Source organism: Lepidochelys kempii, chromosome 2 (genome assembly GCF_965140285.1).
Source record: "Lepidochelys kempii isolate rLepKem1 chromosome 2, rLepKem1.hap1, whole genome shotgun sequence".
NCBI classification, from domain to species: Eukaryota; Metazoa; Chordata; order Testudines; family Cheloniidae; genus Lepidochelys; species Lepidochelys kempii.
The window spans coordinates 212202710-212221536 of NC_136381.1; the positions used below are offsets into that span (position 1 = coordinate 212202710).

Genomic DNA, 18827 nt, shown 5'->3' on the forward strand with positions numbered 1-18827 from the left:
AGAGCTGGATGAGGAGACAAGATGAACAAAACAGAGGCTTGAAAGGGGAGACTACACATGTGAGCTGTTACAGAATCAAACCCTAGCCCCCTCAAAAAAAAGTCCTAATTTGAGCTATAACATGTAAACGCAAGCTACCTTATCTCCATCCTCTTCCCTTCATCATAACTGTTCTCTGCATCATGCTTTGTTGTATTTAACTTAGGGATCAATACTGTGACCACTAGCAATGTAGCAGTTACTACTGTGAATGATTCCACTGAGGTCAATGGGAGTATCTGTGAGTTTACGCCCCTAGATTGCAAACTCCATGGGTCAGGGCTGAAATTCTGGCTCTACTGAAGTCAGTGGCAAAATTCCCATCAACTCCAGTGGGGCCAGGATTTCACCTCATATCTTTAGTTTCTACTTAAAGTGTCATGCACATCTATGACATGAAATAGAAATGTTAAATAATGATGTCTCTGCAAAGAGGATATTCAATCAACAGTAAGGGTCCAGTTTTCACTGAGCCCACAACATTTGCGAGTCTTATCAATTTGCATGTGAAGTTCAATTCAGATTTCAAAACTGGGTAACCTTTACAAAACCCTAATCTACAGGTACATACTTGTCTCCTAAGTTTCTAATCACACAGGGCTGGCCTTACCATGAGGCGAAATGAGGTGACCGCCTCAGGTGCCAGACTGTGTGGGGGTGCCACTAGGACTCAGAGCGTAGAAAATTATGTCTGCTGCTGGTGCATATGTATTCTCTCTGCTCTAGATGCAGAGAGATGGTGGAGTGCTGTGTGGGAGGAAGGAAGGCACAAGAGACATAACAGGCAGGCAGGAGAAAAAGTGAGGGAACAGAAAGCAGCAGGAGCTGCAGGGAGAGAGAGGAGGAGCCACCTCTTATGTACCCCTCTAACACCCCCAGGAGCCTGGACTGATTAACACTAGCTTCTCAGGGAGCTTCCTGTTTCCTGCTGCTTCCCTGAACCCACTTGAGGAGAACCGGCAGTCAACTGAAGTAGTAGGAGCCAGTCAGGCCCTTAAGACGCTGATATCTTCCCCTCACTCAGGCCCTGCTACCAGCCTGCTTATTTGTCCCCTTCAACGGAGAGTTGAGAGCCACTGTAGCTGGCGCAGAACAGCAGTCATGAGTGAAAAAAGAAAATACCCCTCTAGGGCAGCATTCAGAAAAAGAAAGAAAGCTTCTCTATCTAAGCAGGAAGGAGCTCTCCTGAGATACATAGACACAAATTTTAGAGTGGTAGCTGTGTTAGTCTGTATCAGCAAAAAAACCAAGGAGTACTTGTGGCACCTTAGAGACTAACAAATTTATTTGGGCATAAGCTTTTGTGGGCTAAAACCCACTTCATCAGGGTTTTAGCCCACGAAAGCTGAGGCCCAAATAAATTTGTTAGTTTCTAAGGTGCCACAAGCACTCCTTGGTTTTTTTTTATAAACACAAATGCTCACGGTGAGCCTTCCGGCCCCCGTGAGGATGTGAGTGGTGAGGCGATGCCTGATCTTCCAGTTAGTCAGCGTGCAGGTGACCTGGCAGCTACTGCAGCATCCATATCTCCATCTCAAATGGATGTAACCATGCACATTCCTGAAAAGTGTAGATCAGACAAGAATGTGGTGGAGGCACAAGAAACAGCTGCTGCTGAGTTTAGTTCCTTAAATCTAGATGATCCAGGACTGTGGACCCACTTGAGCAGTAGCCTGAGGGACTTCCTTGTACTGCATGGGCCACAGCAAGCAAAAAACTTAATGTCCCCCAAAGACAATGAAAATAGAAGTTTCCATCCAACACATTACTGGCATGAAATCCCCAGTGGTGACAAAGTGGAGAGGCCAGGGCTTATGTACTCAAAACCCAGAATGCTGCATACTGTTTTTGTTGCAAACTTTCAGTCTAATGTCCTAGCCACATTGGGTTCTACAGGAACAAAGGACTGGAAAAATCTGGGTAGAAATCTGATGATTTGCTGCCTTCTCATGGCATGCCAGAGAGCATCCCATAGGTGGAAAGAGCTTGAGATGAGACTAAGTTTAAAGGCCACCTAGATGATCAGCATCAAGAGAAGATTGCATCAGAGTCTCTTTCCTGGAAAAATGTTCTGAAAAGGCTCATTGCCATTGTGAGAATGCTTGCTACACAAAACCTAGCACTGTGTGGCACTTCAGATCAGCTGTATGTGCCAAACAATGGCAACTTCCTTAAAATTGTGGAGCTAATGGCTTAGTTTGATGGTGTACTCCAGGAGCATCTAAGAAGAGTCATCACCCAAGAAATGTACACACCTCACTACCTAGGAAAAACCATTCAAAATGAGATCACACAGTTATTGGCTTTGCTCCAGAATTCTTCCCATCTTGTGAATACATGATGCTGCTCTCTGGGTTGGCAAAAAAGATACCTGTTTATATCCAATACAGCATATTGTAGCAGAGAAAGTTGTGATGATTCATTCCCAGCATTGGTGGTGCAATTCCAGTAAAGCCCATGGAATTAAGCCTGCTTACACCAGTAATAAATTTGGATCCCCAAATTCTGATGATTAAAATACAAACCAAAGTTGGTTCAGGAGAGAGAGAGTTCCATCAGTAGAATGATTACCATATTGCTCAAGTTTCACACAATTCAATAAATGGAAGCAAGGTTCCAATATACAAACAATTCTCGATTAGCTGGTAAGTGGGTTGAGAGGGTGACAAAGTTCCAAGCCTGTATTAGTGGGTCCCACGCTTCCAGGCAGATTCAGTGGCCTCAAAAACTCACTAAGGCCCCAATGTGACCTTCCTTTCACAGTGTAGCAGCAAGAGTCACACCTATTAACTTACTATCATCACAGGCCAGTATGGGGGTTTGGAAGGGGAAATAGCCTACAGTCTCTCTCACTCCATAGAGCTCAGTAGCACAGTTCGGCCTCCTGGCTGGATCGAGGCCTGCTTCCCCTCTCAAGGGGATCTCTGTGGAGCAGGGGCAGGAGAGAACCTGCACCCACCCTCTACTCCAGGTTCCAGCCCAGGGACCCTAATGGTAGCCGCTGTTGGTGGTTTCCCTTTCATCACTGCAGCTGCTTTGATTCCCTGGGCCACTTCCCCCATAGTCCCCTTTTTCCTAACTTCACCCTTATCTCAGGATACAGCAATGCTTCCTTACCTCCAGCTCCTTTCACCTGGACTTCTCCCCAGGAGAAGTGGGGAGGAGAGCTTTTAAGCAGTATGAGTGAGACCTTGATTGGTTTCAGCAGTCTTCGTTAGCCTAACAGCCTTAACTGACCCTTTGCCAGTTAATTGGGGTCAGGTGCCAGCATTAGCCTAATGACCTTAACTGGTTAAGTGGCATCAGGTGTCTTGATTGGCCTGGAGTAGCCTTTGTTTGGCTATCCAGGGAACAGGTACCTACCTGCTCATTCTAAGACTGATATACCTGCCTTCTGCTACTCTCTTATCGTTTGACCCTTTGACTGCACTCTTGTCCCTGTTGTTCATTAGTTGTCCCCCGTAATTAATTGGTTTCCCAGGTCCTGTGGACCCCCCACTTAGGCTGGGGGGGGATCCTTAGGCAGTGGGCGGGCTTTGCCCGCCCACTTCCTGGATCCCAATAAGGCTACTCTTTTATCCTTCTGGTCTGAGTCTGTCACAGAGATAGACAGTTTTCTCAAGATATCTAGAATATTCAGAAGATGAGTGTTGCCAGTGATCTTACTCCATTTTAACACATGAATGAATGGATGTTAGTGCTGAACATATGGTAATAGTTGGTTCTTCCTCTTGCTTTTTAGGTAATCTCAATGAGCCAAAACTTTAGAAGCAAACCATGAAATCCTGATGAACAGAGAGTCATGGTAATTTCCTACTTGATGAGTTTATTACCCATAAAGTGGGTAAATTGGGATTAACCTATAGAACTACACATATACTGACCAGTGTGCCAGGAAAGCATTGCTAAAAGTGGCAACAATTGGTCAAGAAGCTGTGGTGGAGTTGTTTTAAATGCCGTTATTCCTTTGCACTGTGCATAGGTTAGTAGATACTAAATTTGGACCTCCCTCATGTCTTCTTTATCTGTAAATCAGTGTAAATCACAACTGTTATGTATTTTCATATTAGCTTTTCTTAGGTTACCCATAGGTGGAACTCTCCATCTGAGTTAGAACTTAACCAGAGGCCAAAAAAGATGAACCAAGGACTTGAAATGGGGTCACTGTGCTGTTGGAGGTGAAATCTTTGTGACGATACAGCAAATTGAGGCCCAAATACTGATGTTCATTAAAGTCAGTCGTTTTTCCTGATAAGATCATAAAGTACACAGGTGAGGAAGGCTATGATGCTCATAGGTGCTGGCTATGTTAGCTACACACTGAGTACCTACACGGAAGTCAATGCATTTGCATCAACATACAAGTACAAGCAGAGTTTGTCCCATTTTACATAATTTATGTCTCACTCTGGTCTAGTCATAACTCTGAGTTTTTTGACCTTTTTAATATTTCATGTTTTGAGTAGCTAGCAAGGTTCTTCCCCACAGATTACAAAGGTTGAAACAAGAGAAGAATTAAAATGTCCATTGACTCAAATAAAAAAAAGACAAAATACTGAACAAGTTAAAGCTCTAATTAATACAAAATATGAGACACTGTTACAGATTTGATCTGCAGTTCAAAGTGTTAAAGTTCATAGTCAATGCAGTTGCATACGTTAGTCTACAGATAAGTACAGACTGATTCATAGACATATGCAGAAACAAGCTTGTCTTTAGTGCACATTTGAAGGAAGTTGTCTCAGTGTGAATTGGAATCAATTAAAAAGCGCTTATTGATTTCACAGTGGAATGAATGTATAAACCAGTATATTATGGTCCAGATTTATTGGTAAATTCCAGTGCTTTGTACTGCTCTGCTGATGCAAAACAGCTGTAAACCACCTGAGTCAGTCATTTCAGAGGGTTTTACTGCTGCTTTACATCACCAGAGCAGTGTAGAGTCTCCAGAAGATACTTACAAATCTGGTCCGAAGTGTATAACAAAAATGAAAAAGTAGGTCAACCACAAGCACTGATGTGCGCACCATTACATTTTGTGGTTTCATAAACATATTTTTGAACTTCATGAAAGATGGATAGAAATCCTGTTTCTGATAAATACACATCACAGACGTGTCAGTTGTGTAAAAAACATTCTATTGCTTAAGTGATGACAATTTAGTAGACGTGATCAAGATGCAGCAGCTCAGTTTGCAAGGGGTCTCGGTGTTGTACTGAACTAGTGTGCATACATGCGTGTTTGCACACAGCTGCCTTCTACTAGAATCAGAAATGCTCATCTGTGTCATAGGCCCTTAGTGCTAGCAGCTGGCAGAAATTCTCCTTTAGCTTTAGAGGTAGGGCTGTGTGCTTTTGCAGCAGGAGAATCTGGGTCCTCTCACCACAGTTAAGAAATTTGAGTGATGATAGTGTGCAGTATAGACTCAACTGTGAACTCAGATAGCTATGGATTTGTTACAGCGTAATCTGCCACTTACACATGATGGCATATATCACATTGGTAGATGTGCAGGTGAATGAGCCTCTGATAGTGTGGCTGATGTTATTAGGCCCTGTGATGGTATCCCCTGAATAGATATGTGGACACAGCTGGCAACGGGCTTTGTTGCAAGGATAGGTTCCTGGGTTAGTGGTTCTGTTGTGTGGTGTGAGTTTACTGTTGTAATTTCTACTAGGAGGGCTGAACCGCCAAACCCAGCCATTCAAAATTTATGAGTTAGACATTCCCCTCAAAATCATGAGATTAACTTAAAAATCATATTATTAAAATAAAAAAATGTTTGTCTCCTTTTGTTTGCCTTCTGCTTTTTAGCCTTTTCCTGAAACATTAAAAAAATATAAAAAATGAAAGCAGAGATTCTCCCTAATCACTTAACTCCAGGAGCTGGGGTTTTAGAAAAAAACACCCAATATTGCCAGACTTGCAATAAAATTGCAAAAGCTGGCAATACTGGAATGTGCAGGAGTCATGAATTCATATTCCAGCTCCATCTCTCCCCAATCTCCCCAGATACTAGCTGCTGTCAAACGATACCATCTATGTTAGCATATTGAGTGGAATAACTGCAACAGAGGGGCTTCACTACAGCTCGGTAATCTTCCTGTGGGCTGAAGGGGTGTGTGTGTGTGTGTGTTCCATGCAAAGCCAGGTTACTCAGAGATGAATTTCAGACCAGGAACACATCATTCCATGGTGATGGACACAATGCAATAACCTAAATAGAATACATTCATTGTGCACATTTCCACACACATTTTTAACACTAGCACATATGCACAAACGATAGACTTTGCATATGCAAACTCATGCTCTAAAAAGTGACTATGTAAAAATAGCACCTTCTTGCCTAACAGATCTGCTCCCTAAGTATATTCAGCATCACACCCACTTATTTTAGTAACGAATATAAGGCTGTGTCTACATGATGGGGATCATACTGGCATAGCTATGGCACCATAGCACTGACTGTAGCATAGAGGGTTTTCTCCCCTATACGAACACAACCTCCCCAAGCTTTCTTCCATCCACCTAGATCATCTACACTGGGGGTTAGGTCAGCATAGCTATGTGGCTCAGGAGTGTGGATTTTTCACACCCCTGAGTGACACAGCTATGTTGATTTAAATGTTAAGTGTAGCCTGAGTTTTTAAAACTTTTCACTCATAAGCCCTGTGCATTTGCAAACATTTGGGGTAGAGTTGGCCTGTCAGTACATGTGTTTTCCATACCTAGCACAATAGTAACCTAAAACCCAGAGGCTAGTGGGCTATCACAGGACAAAAAATAAGAAGAAATAGAATCAACAAATTCTGACAGAGTGAGCTTGATTCTAACTTGGCTCATGTATCATGCGCAGAATTGTTAACTGAGTTCCAGCTGTCCAATTTTTATTGCTGATGCTGTGTGAGCCTGAAAGGACTCAGTTTGACTTGGGTTCCAGATAGAGTTTAATTGGCTGGCAGTTAGAAAACTTTTTTATTTTTATATTTCAGCAGGTTTCATCTGGAAATCATTGAGAAACATGCATATGATCTATCAAATCTTAACACGTTAAGCAGCTCTAGGATAGCTCTCCCCAGATCTAAATAAAAATACCAATATACTCCTTTAGAAAATGTTTTACTTAAGCATAATAGACTAAGTGGCCTTGAATGTAAAAAAATAATAAACTGTGTGTGTGCGCATATGTGCGTGCAGGTGGGGTGGGGTATTCCTTTTAAAGGAACCAAACCTTTAATATTTCTGATTAATGTATTGGAATGATTCACACTGGTGGTGGTGGGGCGAAAAGGGGACGGGGAGGGAAGGAATAACTACTGCCACTCCTCCATTTATAGCTGTAATTTACAGCTTTCAAAAATTATGAGAGTAAGCAAGTTTCTATTGACATCTCATTTAAAAATAGTTTTAAATGATAGCAAGCCAAAAATTAACTTCCAAGCTAATGGCTGAATTCAACTGAAACACACTGTCTGGATTTTGAAGTGTACAGACTGACTTTTTTGTTATTGTAATTTATGATTTCATTGTCCTCTCCCTCAAATGAGGCAAAATATGGTGAATATATAAATCAATCTGTAATGCTTCATTAACAGTGTAATTTTTGCTTACCATGGCCCCCATGATGGTTGTATAGGAGTGCCTTAAAGTCTTCAATGTGTTTAGCCTCACAATACCCCGAGAGATATAGAAGTGCTATTATCCCAATTTTATGGGAACTGAGGCACAGAGAGACTAAGTGACTTAACCCAGGGCACACAGGAAGTCTTTGACAGAGCAAGTCTCTGGAATCCAAGCTTAGTACCCTAACTGCTGGACCATCTTTCCTATTGAGTAATACATTGTTTTAGGGGATTATTTAGGTGCTTTTTAGGAAATTCCCTCCTCTAGAAATAACAGTATTTACTGTATAAAAGTGTGATCCTGTCAGGTGTTAAGTGCCTTCAACTCCCATTGACAACAGTGGGAATTGAAAATGCTCAACACTTTACAGAACTGGACCCCAAGTCTGTTCATTTACAAGGTTTGAATGCTTCCGTGCTTCTGTTAATACTCTGGAATATGTTTATACTTGTTAATCTGCCAGATGAAAGCGTGATATACAGTACTATCGCTAGTCCAAGGATTCTTCATTACTCGCTGTAGGAGACTTTCCAGTCATATTTGAGTTGTTGTTCTTTTCTTGGAACAAATAAAGTTCCACATCTGGATTTTCCCTAAATCCTAAGTATTTTGACAAATCACTTGATTAAAGGCCAAATTTTCAAAAGCGGCCTGAAGACTTGAGCCCACAATTTTTCATGCCTATGGTTTTGATTGTGCTGCCAATGGGAACAGGAACGGGCTCTTATTTTTTACATGTACAACTCAAATCATACACATGAATGGGTTAACTATCTGATTTACGTGCAGAATTCAAGTTTTTGCACACGTAAAGGTTGGACATGAAATGCTGCTTGAATAATTGTAGAAGACAAGATGAATGCCTTTAGGAAAATCTGACCCGAGAGAAAATATATATATATATTTAGGACCCATCAAGACAGTTGTGCTCCTCTGGGACAGTGCAGATACAAAGGCCAGAATGAAGAGTGCAAATGAGAGGCTGTGAAACAAACTTCTAGAGGAGATTAAATGAATAAAGACTCTGACCACCATTAGGAAATGCTGCAACCAGAGACACTGGCTTTCTAATTTCCCCAGGAGTGCTTGACCCCCCCGCACACGCCCCAGGCCCTGCCCCCACTCCACCCCTTCCCCCAAGACCCCACCCTGCCTCTTCCTGCCCCTGCTCTGCCTCCACCCAGCCTCTTCCTGCCCTGTTCCACCCCCTCCCCAAAGCACACCCTGCCCTCGCTCTGCCCCCTCTCCTGAGCGCCTTCTGCATGCTGCTGAACAGCTGATCCACAGCGGGTGGGAGTGCTTGGAGGTGCTGGGAGGGAGGGGGAGGAGCTGATCAGCAGGGCCCACTGGCAGGCGATGGGGGGATAAAAGGGGAAGCTGATTGGTAGGGCTGCTGATGGGTGCTAAGCACCCACTATTTTTTTCCCCGTGGGTGCTCCAGCCTCGGAGCACCCACGAAGTCGGCGCCTATGGCTGCAAAACCTTTTTTATTAAATAGTTTTTCCACCTTAAACAGAATGATTTTCACATCAGCTCCTTTTATCTGATCCCATTTTAGAAAAAAAAAAAACCAGCAAAAACCTACCCCAGGCAAAGCTTTTTATAACCAAAAAGACAACAGCCATAGACTCCATCGAGTTCATCAGGAGCCATTTTATATGGAAGATGCTCAGATACTACAGTGATGGCCAACAGTACAAAAACCTAAGGTACAGGGACATCAGTCGTCTAAAGATTAGTGCTATTGTTAGGGCTAAAACTGTACTGCAGAGTCTTTGGCATCGATAGTACTCTGGGCATCATATTGTCAGGCTAACAAGGTTACTGATTTTGTTTTAAAACGTGGTCCTTTAATTCCATTCACAGATTAATGCGACTCTCCAACTGAGTATCTGAAGCAGTCCCGACAGACGCACAGGAGGCTGTTCAGTGAACAAATACAAGTTGGCACATTTCACTTTCATTTTACACTTGGGCTAGGGGTCAGAGAGTGCTGAGCTGTTCTGTGAGCTAAGTCACCACAAAGTGTGCACGCACGCACACAAAAAGACACACCAGCTAGGCACAATCATAGACTATGCCCTGTATGTGGGTTTGGGGATGCAATATTTTCCCCATAGCCTCACAAGCCACCAGACATTGGAAGTAGCCAGGCAGTCAACCCTGAAGAGAGGCATTAGCAGTTGCACTTTCCCCTCATTTCAGGGAGCTCTAGGAGCAATTGATCCTCCCTGAGGTGGAATGGCCAATGGAGGGCTCCCTGTAATGTGGCTGTTCTGCACTGTATCAATGCAGGGCTGCACCTAAATTGCCTGACCAGTTAAACACTGGATTTGTGTATGCCATCTCTGCCCATGTGTCCATCCTGATGCTAATGAGAATCATAGACACACAAAAGACTATAGGATAGTTTGCTTTTACTGACAAACATCCTTCATTGTCATTAGATCATTTAACTATACAAGGCTTTGCTGATACTATTATTAGATGGCCCCAATTTACTTAGGGTCTGATCCTTCAGACACTTATTAGTGAGCACAGTTCAGTTCCCCCACCCCCACAAAAATCATATTTCCATGCTGAAGTGAGCTATTTGTCATCAGAGCTGCAGTCACAGTCGCTGGCAAGAATGACCTCTGTTGGCACTGAGACTTAGGAGAAAAATGTGAAACTAAAAACTGAAAAGCCCCCAAAGAAGGGAAAGAGTTGACTGATTTCCCTGTAGACTGAAAAATATGTTGCATGCTAATCACGCTAAAAAATGACATTTTTATAGAATGTCTGATTTAATACAATCAACTCCGCAAACAATTTCATGTAAAAGCAACCCACTGTTTCAAATCTCAATGACAAACTGCGCATCTATTTTAGCAAGAATACTGTTCCTAACAATGGGAGCACTTCCAAAGGTTTCTAGTTCAGTTTAATTGAGGATAATCCTCTAAAGGGTCAGAGAGTTACCAGAGGCTTGTTTGAAAACAGGAAAAACTTTGATAAAGCCCTCTGGACTTATTCTCCTAACAGTTCTTTACAACCCAAAGGGTCCATGACACTAGCCCCCACCCCCTCATAACAGGCCCCAGGTTTATGGGAAGATACTACAGCCTGATATCTCCTCCAATATCTGTAGGGGGGGCCTGATAGTCCTTCATCCCCATCAAGTAACATCTGGTGTTGTCCCCCTCCATCCAATGAAGGATGGGAGTGACTTGATAGTCCCTCTCCTTTTATTATTATTCTTAAAAAAATGCTACTGAGGTTATAGAGTCAAGCACTCAGAAATTAAATGCCAGAATTAAGGATGCCTATGCAAGCTTAGTTCATCCCCACTGAATTACATGATCACATGCTTCCTCCCTCACCCCAGGAGACCCTTTCTTTGCAGATTTTGGGGGAGGCCTCAAGTTCCCCTAATTCTGTGCTCCCCAGTGTCCCAAACTACTCCTCTAAAGACCTGATTTGCCTGAAACTCCTCAAGGTTTCCTGATTCTCTGCCTCCCTTTAATGGGTTTCTTCACAGAAGGGAGCAATGTGGTCCAGTGTGTCTATTTTTTGGACAACTCAGTTAAAACAGACGAGAAGCAGATACCTCCAAACTATCCTTAAGTCTTGTAGAACAGTATTAAAATCTTTTGCATTAATATGTGACAACTATTACATGAACAGAGCAAGGGAAAAACCCATGGATTTTACCTCACTTAAATTGCTCATTATTGCAAAAAGAATGCACAGAAATACTGCTTTGAGTAATTTCAGAAGATGAAAGAAAACCACTGCTCCTGTCCCTTAAGAAGGCACGTGGTGTCTGAATATCAAAAGAGAAGGTAACAAAAAAGAATTAGCAAGACAGCCAGAATTTCTATTAACTGTGGGATGTTTAGATCTGATAATATTTCAGTTTTGATAATTTGGCTATGTCATTTGTGAAATCTAAGGGTCATTTCTATCTAATATCATAGTATCTAAGCGCTGCTATTTAGGCTTTTGTGAGCATTGACTATTGAAGTCAATGGGATGACTTGCACATGTAAAGGCAGCTCATGGAAGTAAGTGTGTGTAAAACTGGACCATAGAATAGCCATGGCCAATGAGGGGGCGCAGCTTAAACAACGGGCCTGATTCTCCTCTCTCACCAATTTTACAACCAGGTAACTCCATTGACTCCAGTAGAGCCCCTCCTCATTTATACTAGCTAGTGTAAGATAGGTGAGCATTAAGTCCCGTGTGTGTAACAGCCACCAAGCCATTCCATGACAGATGCCAGAGAAAAAGTATATGTGGTTACCTCATCCCCAACCCCACTATCAGCATGGTTTAAATATCTGCAGTGGGACCAAACCGAACCTGTGGAATGTGCTGCTCAGACGGAACTGACTAGTGAGCTTCTGCTGTCAGCAGTGCAAAGGCAGATGACCTTATTGCTTCCAACTGCTGTTAAATTCACCCTCAACTTGTGTTCCGTATTTCTCAGTCTAATCTTTTTAGGAAGGTGATAATAGCATTCAGTGACTTCATTTGGGAATCATACCCAGTGCTTCCTGCAGCTGGCCCCTTTGCTTGTCCATGCACATTTGTAAGAGCTGTATATTATTCTGTTCTGGATTTCCCTGGGCTTAGGATCAGGCCTCACACGTTTTTTTTGTTTTGTTTTGTTTTGTTTTTTTTAAGAGCAACATTTCAGAGGCTATATTGTTTTATGTGGCAGACAGCATGCTGTCAAGAATGGGCTACTTACCATGACATTTTGCCAATACAGCGTGTGGAGCTAATGTTATCATAGGGTCCTATGATTATTTGTAATAACTGTACTCCCCCTTGCCTCCCAGGATTAGTAAAACCCCATTTATTCCTCCCGCCTAAGGGATTCTGTTGTCTACTTTTAGATCAATGTGCCCCCTGGGTCCAATGTCACCATATTTTCAGGTTCAACTGGGAAATTACTAAGGGCTAGTCTACACTACCGCTTAAGTTGATGTAACTTAAGTCACTAAGGGGGGTGAAAAAGCCACCCCCTTGAGTGACACAAGTTACATCGACCTAAGCGCTGTCCACACCACCACTCAGTCAATGAGAGACGCTCTCCTGCCAACATAACTTCTGCCTCTCGCTGAGGTGGCATAATTATGCTGAAGGGAGAGCGCTCTCCTCTTGGCATAGCGTGTCTTCACCAGACGGGCTACAACAACTCAGCTGCATCAGTGGGGTAATGCGATAGAGTAGACTAGCCTTAAGTGATGAGAGGTTTTGTGACAAGGTTGGAGGGACCCCGTCTAGTGCGGGGCAAGTGTGCCTCATCTCCCTTAGGTATAAGCGTGCAGGGTATATGTCACCTGCGTCTATGTCTCCATAACCAGAGTCAATATACTCGCCTCTATTAGCAGGGAAATGAGGTCTAATGGCCGAAGTCAATGTATTAGCCCTGCTCAGTGGGGCAGTATGGCTCAATGGCCAGAGTCAATAGATCCTCCCTCTTGGCAGGGCAGTAAGGCCTTGCGGGCAGGGTCAATGGATTTGCCCCAGTTTGCCAGGCCGCAAGGCCTGGGGACCAAAGTCACTGTATCTGCCGCTGTTAGCAGGGAAGGGTGGCACAGGGGCCACAGTCAATGGATTTACCCCCATTCGCAGGGCAGTATGGCCCAAAGGCCAAGTGGCCTCAGTCTGGATAGGGGGCCACCACACCCAGAAAGGGAGATAGTGGTGCCCAGGTAGGGGGACCCAGGCCCTCCCTCTCCACTGGGCCCCAGCCCAGGGCCCTGGTAGTGGAAGGAGCATGTGCCACCAAGTCAGCAGGGGGCAGGGAGAATCCAACCAAAACACACTGACTCCATACTCCAGTTCACTAGCCACCGGGCCACTATTCGTCTCCCCTCGGCTTCTTCCTACCATGTTTCTTGCCGCTGCGGTCTGGATATCTTGGCTGTCTCTGGGTTCCCTGGGCTGTGCTGTCCACAGCAACTCTAGACTCTTCAGAGCCTCTGTGGGTAGCCTAGCATCGACCTGGGTTGTAACATCTCCAGCTCCTATGGCCTCGGGCTTTGGCTTATCAATGGCTGGAGCCTGCAGCATGCCTCCTTACCCTCTGGCAGCCAGCCCCAACTGAGCGGAGCTGCTCCCTTTTATACTGGTGCATTTGGAGCATGCCCAATAAAGTTGAGGCTGCATGGCTTCCTCAGCCCACAATGTAGGGTTAACCCCCCTCAGTCCAGCGTGGGGTGAGTGCGCCCTATCATAGGTTTCCTTAACATGAAAATCACAGAACAGTTTTACAGTGGCATTATTCTGATTAAGTGCTGCTGAAGTCTGGTGTGCTTTTACTTGCTGAGAGGTGGGTGCAGAGGTGGAACTTTGAAAAGATTAAGTCAGATAACTTCCTAGAAACGTTTCCTTAAAGCATAAACTTCAAACATTTCAAGACTGATATGTAAAAACAATTCTAGTGGGCAATTTTCACAGTAGCAGTTATCTTCCCAGCACCCCTTGAAATTCAATAGGAGATAGATGCCCAACTGATGTATGTGCCTTTGAAAATCTCCCCACTAATTACTGGCTTTCCTGAAGGTACACAACACAGGCAACTTCATTTAATCAGCCCTGGTAGTAACATCTGTTTTATGTCTTTTTTCTTACCACTGAGCGGTTGTCTCCTCCTGATGCTAGAGCCTGATCCTTTGCAGCCAGGTCCTTTCTCCAAAACACTGTCTGAACTGACTGTCTGAACTCAGTGCGTGTGTCCGCCTGGACCCAGGCTTTATGTTGGCTATCCTGGGCCTACAGTTAGGTGTCACTGTATGTCAATCAGGTTCTTGGCCTGGTAACTCTGCCTCCTTCTCCCTGTCCTAGTCCTCACAGGCTGTCCATGTCTCAAGCGTACAGGTTAGACAGACCTTTGGAGTCCGTGCAGCCTCACTCCTTTCTGAAGGCTCCAGATAAACTTCCAGTGTCGCCAAACAAACATTTCACTTTGTCATTTTCCCCCCAGCCATTGCTTCTGAGCTGGTGCCTCTGGGAGCTGCTTCTAACAGACCTTCTAATGGCAGGCGGCTATATAACTAAATTCCATTGTTTACCAAAGTTAGATGCTCTCTATGCCAGTCTATCACTGATTTTCTCTAAGAGCCATAAGCTACAATCATGTTTTATGCATTGCATTATTTTCTCTGACTTCAAGTGAAGTTCTGTGCCTGAAATGCTGGCAGGATATGGCTCTGTGATACTTGCACTGCTTTGTATTAAATGGCCCAAACTTGCCAGGTTGCCCTATTCATGTGACAAACCTCAGTAATGTCAATAGGACTATTTGAGCTAGTGAGGATTTGGCCCTAATTTTGTAAACAGATTACTTAAATTCAGTGACGTAGCGATTAGAAGGTAAATTTATCATCTATATTGAACACTTTGAAATAATAAAAAAATCAAAATAAAACCCTTTTCTATTTGGAAAATTCTAAAATGTTTTAGAAAGTGTTACCTCAACTTTTCATTTATGTTATTATTTAATTCTACATCTAGTCACCAGCATGAATCCTTCATTTATAATATATATTGATTTGTTGACTAAAATACAAAATACATTTTTAATATAGTTTCCTTTCTTTGAAACTGTATTTCACTTACTTGGGTCTGCAGAAATCCACACTCTTTTCAGCTGATCAAGTGTAATGTGTTCCAACCCTTGTATTTCATAGAGGAATATTTCTGTCTCCATAGGAAAAAGCTGGCAAAGTAGTAACCTCTGGAGCAGAATTTATCCTACTATAAAACCAATGTGAGGTTCCAGCATTTTTGTATGTGTATAATAAAGCCCTTTTATAGCAGCTTTTTTTATTGCAAAGCTTTTAAGATACAAATCACTGATGTTTTGTCAATGGAAATAATTGTAAAAGACATTATAGCCTCTCTTTTAAAAGTGGGTCTGTTAACCCCAATTTCCACTATTTATATACAGATCACATTCAATAATCTCAAGGTTCAAATAATTCTGAATATAACTCATGAAAGATAAACATCACTTCACATCTTCTGTGCAACATTCCACGTGGCATCTATTACAGTGTATTAAAATACTGACAATTTTTCAACAATATTGAATCTCAGCCCTTTAATTCTGTTTGAATACCCCAATTCAGGAAAGCACATACTTAACTTTAATCACTTACTTATGTTTAAAGTTAAGGAAACACTTAAGTACTTTCCTGAATCCGGGCCTAAAGGAAAAGGAAATTAACCATATAGTACACAAGTGAATTAAACTAATTGCTAATGGAACTCGGTACTGAAAAAAAATGGATAAAAGCATATTTATGCTATCCCATATTGATAAAACCATTACATCATTAAGGTGTGCATGTAAAATATTAAAGATGTTGAAATGCCTGCTCATGCTATAAAATAACTTAACAGTAGATAGCTGAAAAACCTAAGCATATGTGGTTAGAATTTTATTGTGATTTTTAATGTATGGAACGTTATTTTTCCCTTTCTACGGTATTATACAGGGGCCTCTGAACTTCTGCTCTGTGATGGTTCACTGAACTAGGGACCATTTTTTAGTGAAATGAAAGAAGAAGAGAAGAGGTGAGGGCGAATTATGTTTTAGTCAGGAAAAAATAAATGCTACTCTTTTGTTTTTTACTTTTCTAATTAGATAAAATAATTTTTCAAGGTGTTTGTGTATCTCAGATGCATCAGTATTTCTGCTGAAGTTCAGTGCTATAAATGCACATTTCCCTTCTGGCTGTATTGCCCTTTCTGATGAAGATGAACCTGAGACATTCAGCTGTGCATTACCAAACAGAGTTTGTTTTCTTCAGATCTTGCTCTTTTCCTAGTTTCACGATTTTCAGGAACAATAAAAATGAATACAATTAGAGGAAGCTGGCACTTCAGTGAACACGTGGGGGTATAAAATTTGGAAATACAGAACTGAGAGGAAGGTTGATTTTAGATTGGATTTAGAAAATCTGGATTCAGTTCCTCAGCTCTGCTACCAACTTTCTGTGTGACCTTGAGTAAGTCACTTTAATCATAGAGCTGGTCAAAAAAATTCTATCAAAATTTTTATTTTTTAAAAGTGCTTACATAAAAATGTGAATAAAATCGATTGTCATCATTTCTGCCCACTTGTGGACTAGTAGGCTCTAAAGTTTTACATTGTTTTATTCTGGAATGCAAGTTTTTTGTACATAATTCTATATTTGTAAATTCAACTTTCATGATAAAGAGATTGCACTACAGTACTTGTATGAGGTGAATTGAAAAATACTAGTTCTTTTGTTTTTTACAGCGCAAATATTTGAAATAAAAATAAATATAAAGTGAGCACTGTAGCCTTTGTATTCTGTGCTGTAATTGAAATCAATATATTTGAAAATATATATAACATCCAAAATATTTAAATACATGGTATTCTATTATTGTTTAACAGTGCAATTAATCACCATTATTTTTTTAATTGCTTGACAGCCCTAATTTCTACTGGGGGTTCCTGCACCCTTTAAGACTGGCCTTCAATGGACCATCAGTGAGGGACTCCAGCTTTCCACCTGCACAAGGTACACAGAGGCCGGAGGTTTCCCCCACAGCTCCTTCTTGGCCCATTGATCATCACACCAATCATATCCCATAGGTCTTTTCTCCAGTTTACTTTGCTTCTGGCTTGTATCGACCCCCATGAATTGTCCCCCTAGAGCCACAATCTCAAGATCCTCTCTTCTCCTTGTTTACCTTGCCCCTGGTTCAAGACTCTTGGGGGTATGTTCACTCACCAAGGCTTCCTCTTTCTCTTCAGTTTGTTCTGCATCCTGTGCCTTGTCTGTGGCTTACTCCTCCTTGGAGTCAGTCAAGCCTCTGCCCTCCTTCTCCTCTAGGTGTCCCTGGCCTAGCACTGCCTGCTTCACTGCCCCCTACTTGAACTGTTCTCTTCCCCACAAGTCCTCCAGTATGTCGGTTTTCTCCAGGTTTGTTACACTAGACCTAGGGTCATTACACATTGAACTGCAGTGACCAGGGTACTACCACTTATAGTGCCCTGTCACAGTCCTATAGCAAGAAATGTCTACAAAAAGGAGATTTTAATGAAAAACATCCTCTATGATCCAAAATGTAGTCTGATGCCATGTTACGCAGCCTTGATTGATTTGTGTGTGTGAGTTTTCTAGAAATGGGTGGTTTATTTGCAACGTTTTAAGAAAAACTTACAACCCTTTTTATTTGTTGTTGTCACCAGAAATCCAACTCGCCTGGGCAAAATTACCACTGGTGTAAAACATCTGAAGTCAGTGCGACAAGCAGCATCAAGGCTGAATCTGGCTCAGTCTCAATTCCATCAGCCCTGAGTAATAACATCTTTCTCACTTTCTCTCTGCAGGGCTTATGCTGTTCTTTTGAAAAATCATTTAAAAAATGCCAAGATAATTGTATTCTACACTTCAAGACGTTAGCTTCAGAGATCACAGATTACATTGTTTTGTTGTAAAATGTTCCCTGAAACCACCCATGTCATTTAATAAACAAAATTCAATGTACCTAATTATTTCTTCTTATCCCTCTCCTGTGGGTGTCTACAGAAATAAATCAATCTCAAAATGAAGACAACACACTAACAAGTGTCACTTCTCACTAAAGGCAATGGGAATTGAAAGCACCCAGCACCTGGCAGGAAGTGCTCAGCAGTTCACAGAATTATCCCCATAGCTTCCTTACATAGGTCCTCCAAAACATGCCACTCTCAATTAATAAAGACCAATACGTACATAAGTTAATTTTGGTAGATGTCATACATTTAAAAGTACAATGAAATATAGAACATCGCACCAATAGATACCTGTATACTATCCTAGGGAACCACTTTAAGGATTTCAGATAATATTTCCAGCTCAGTTTTGTTTGGCCTTTGTCACTGTCAGGGTTCCTTCCCCACTCTGAACTCTAGGGTACAGATGTGGGGAGCTGCATGAAAGACCCCCTAATCTTATTCTTACCAGCTTAGGTTAAAAACTTCCCCAAGGTACAAACTTTGCCTTGTCCTTGAACAGTATGCTGCCACCACCAAGCGTTTTAAACAAAGAACAAGGAAAGAGCCCACTTGGAGACGTCTTCCCCCAAAATATCTCCCCAAGCCCTACACCCCCTCTCCTGGGAAAGGCTTGATAATAATCCTCAC

The 18827-nt window shown here is 42.3% G+C and overlaps 1 long non-coding RNA gene across 1 annotated transcript in view; it reads left to right on the top strand.

The window, feature by feature from the left end:
- Positions 1–18113, top strand: part of LOC140907557 (uncharacterized) — a 54580-nt gene extending 36467 nt beyond the window's left edge. Inside the window, exons 2-5 of the long non-coding RNA XR_012157537.2 lie at positions 9533–9609; positions 16162–16240; positions 17129–17217; positions 18033–18113. This is a non-coding gene — a long non-coding RNA (uncharacterized LOC140907557). The remainder of the gene's footprint in view (positions 1–9532; positions 9610–16161; positions 16241–17128; positions 17218–18032) is intronic.
- Positions 18114–18827: the final 714 nt, after the last annotated feature.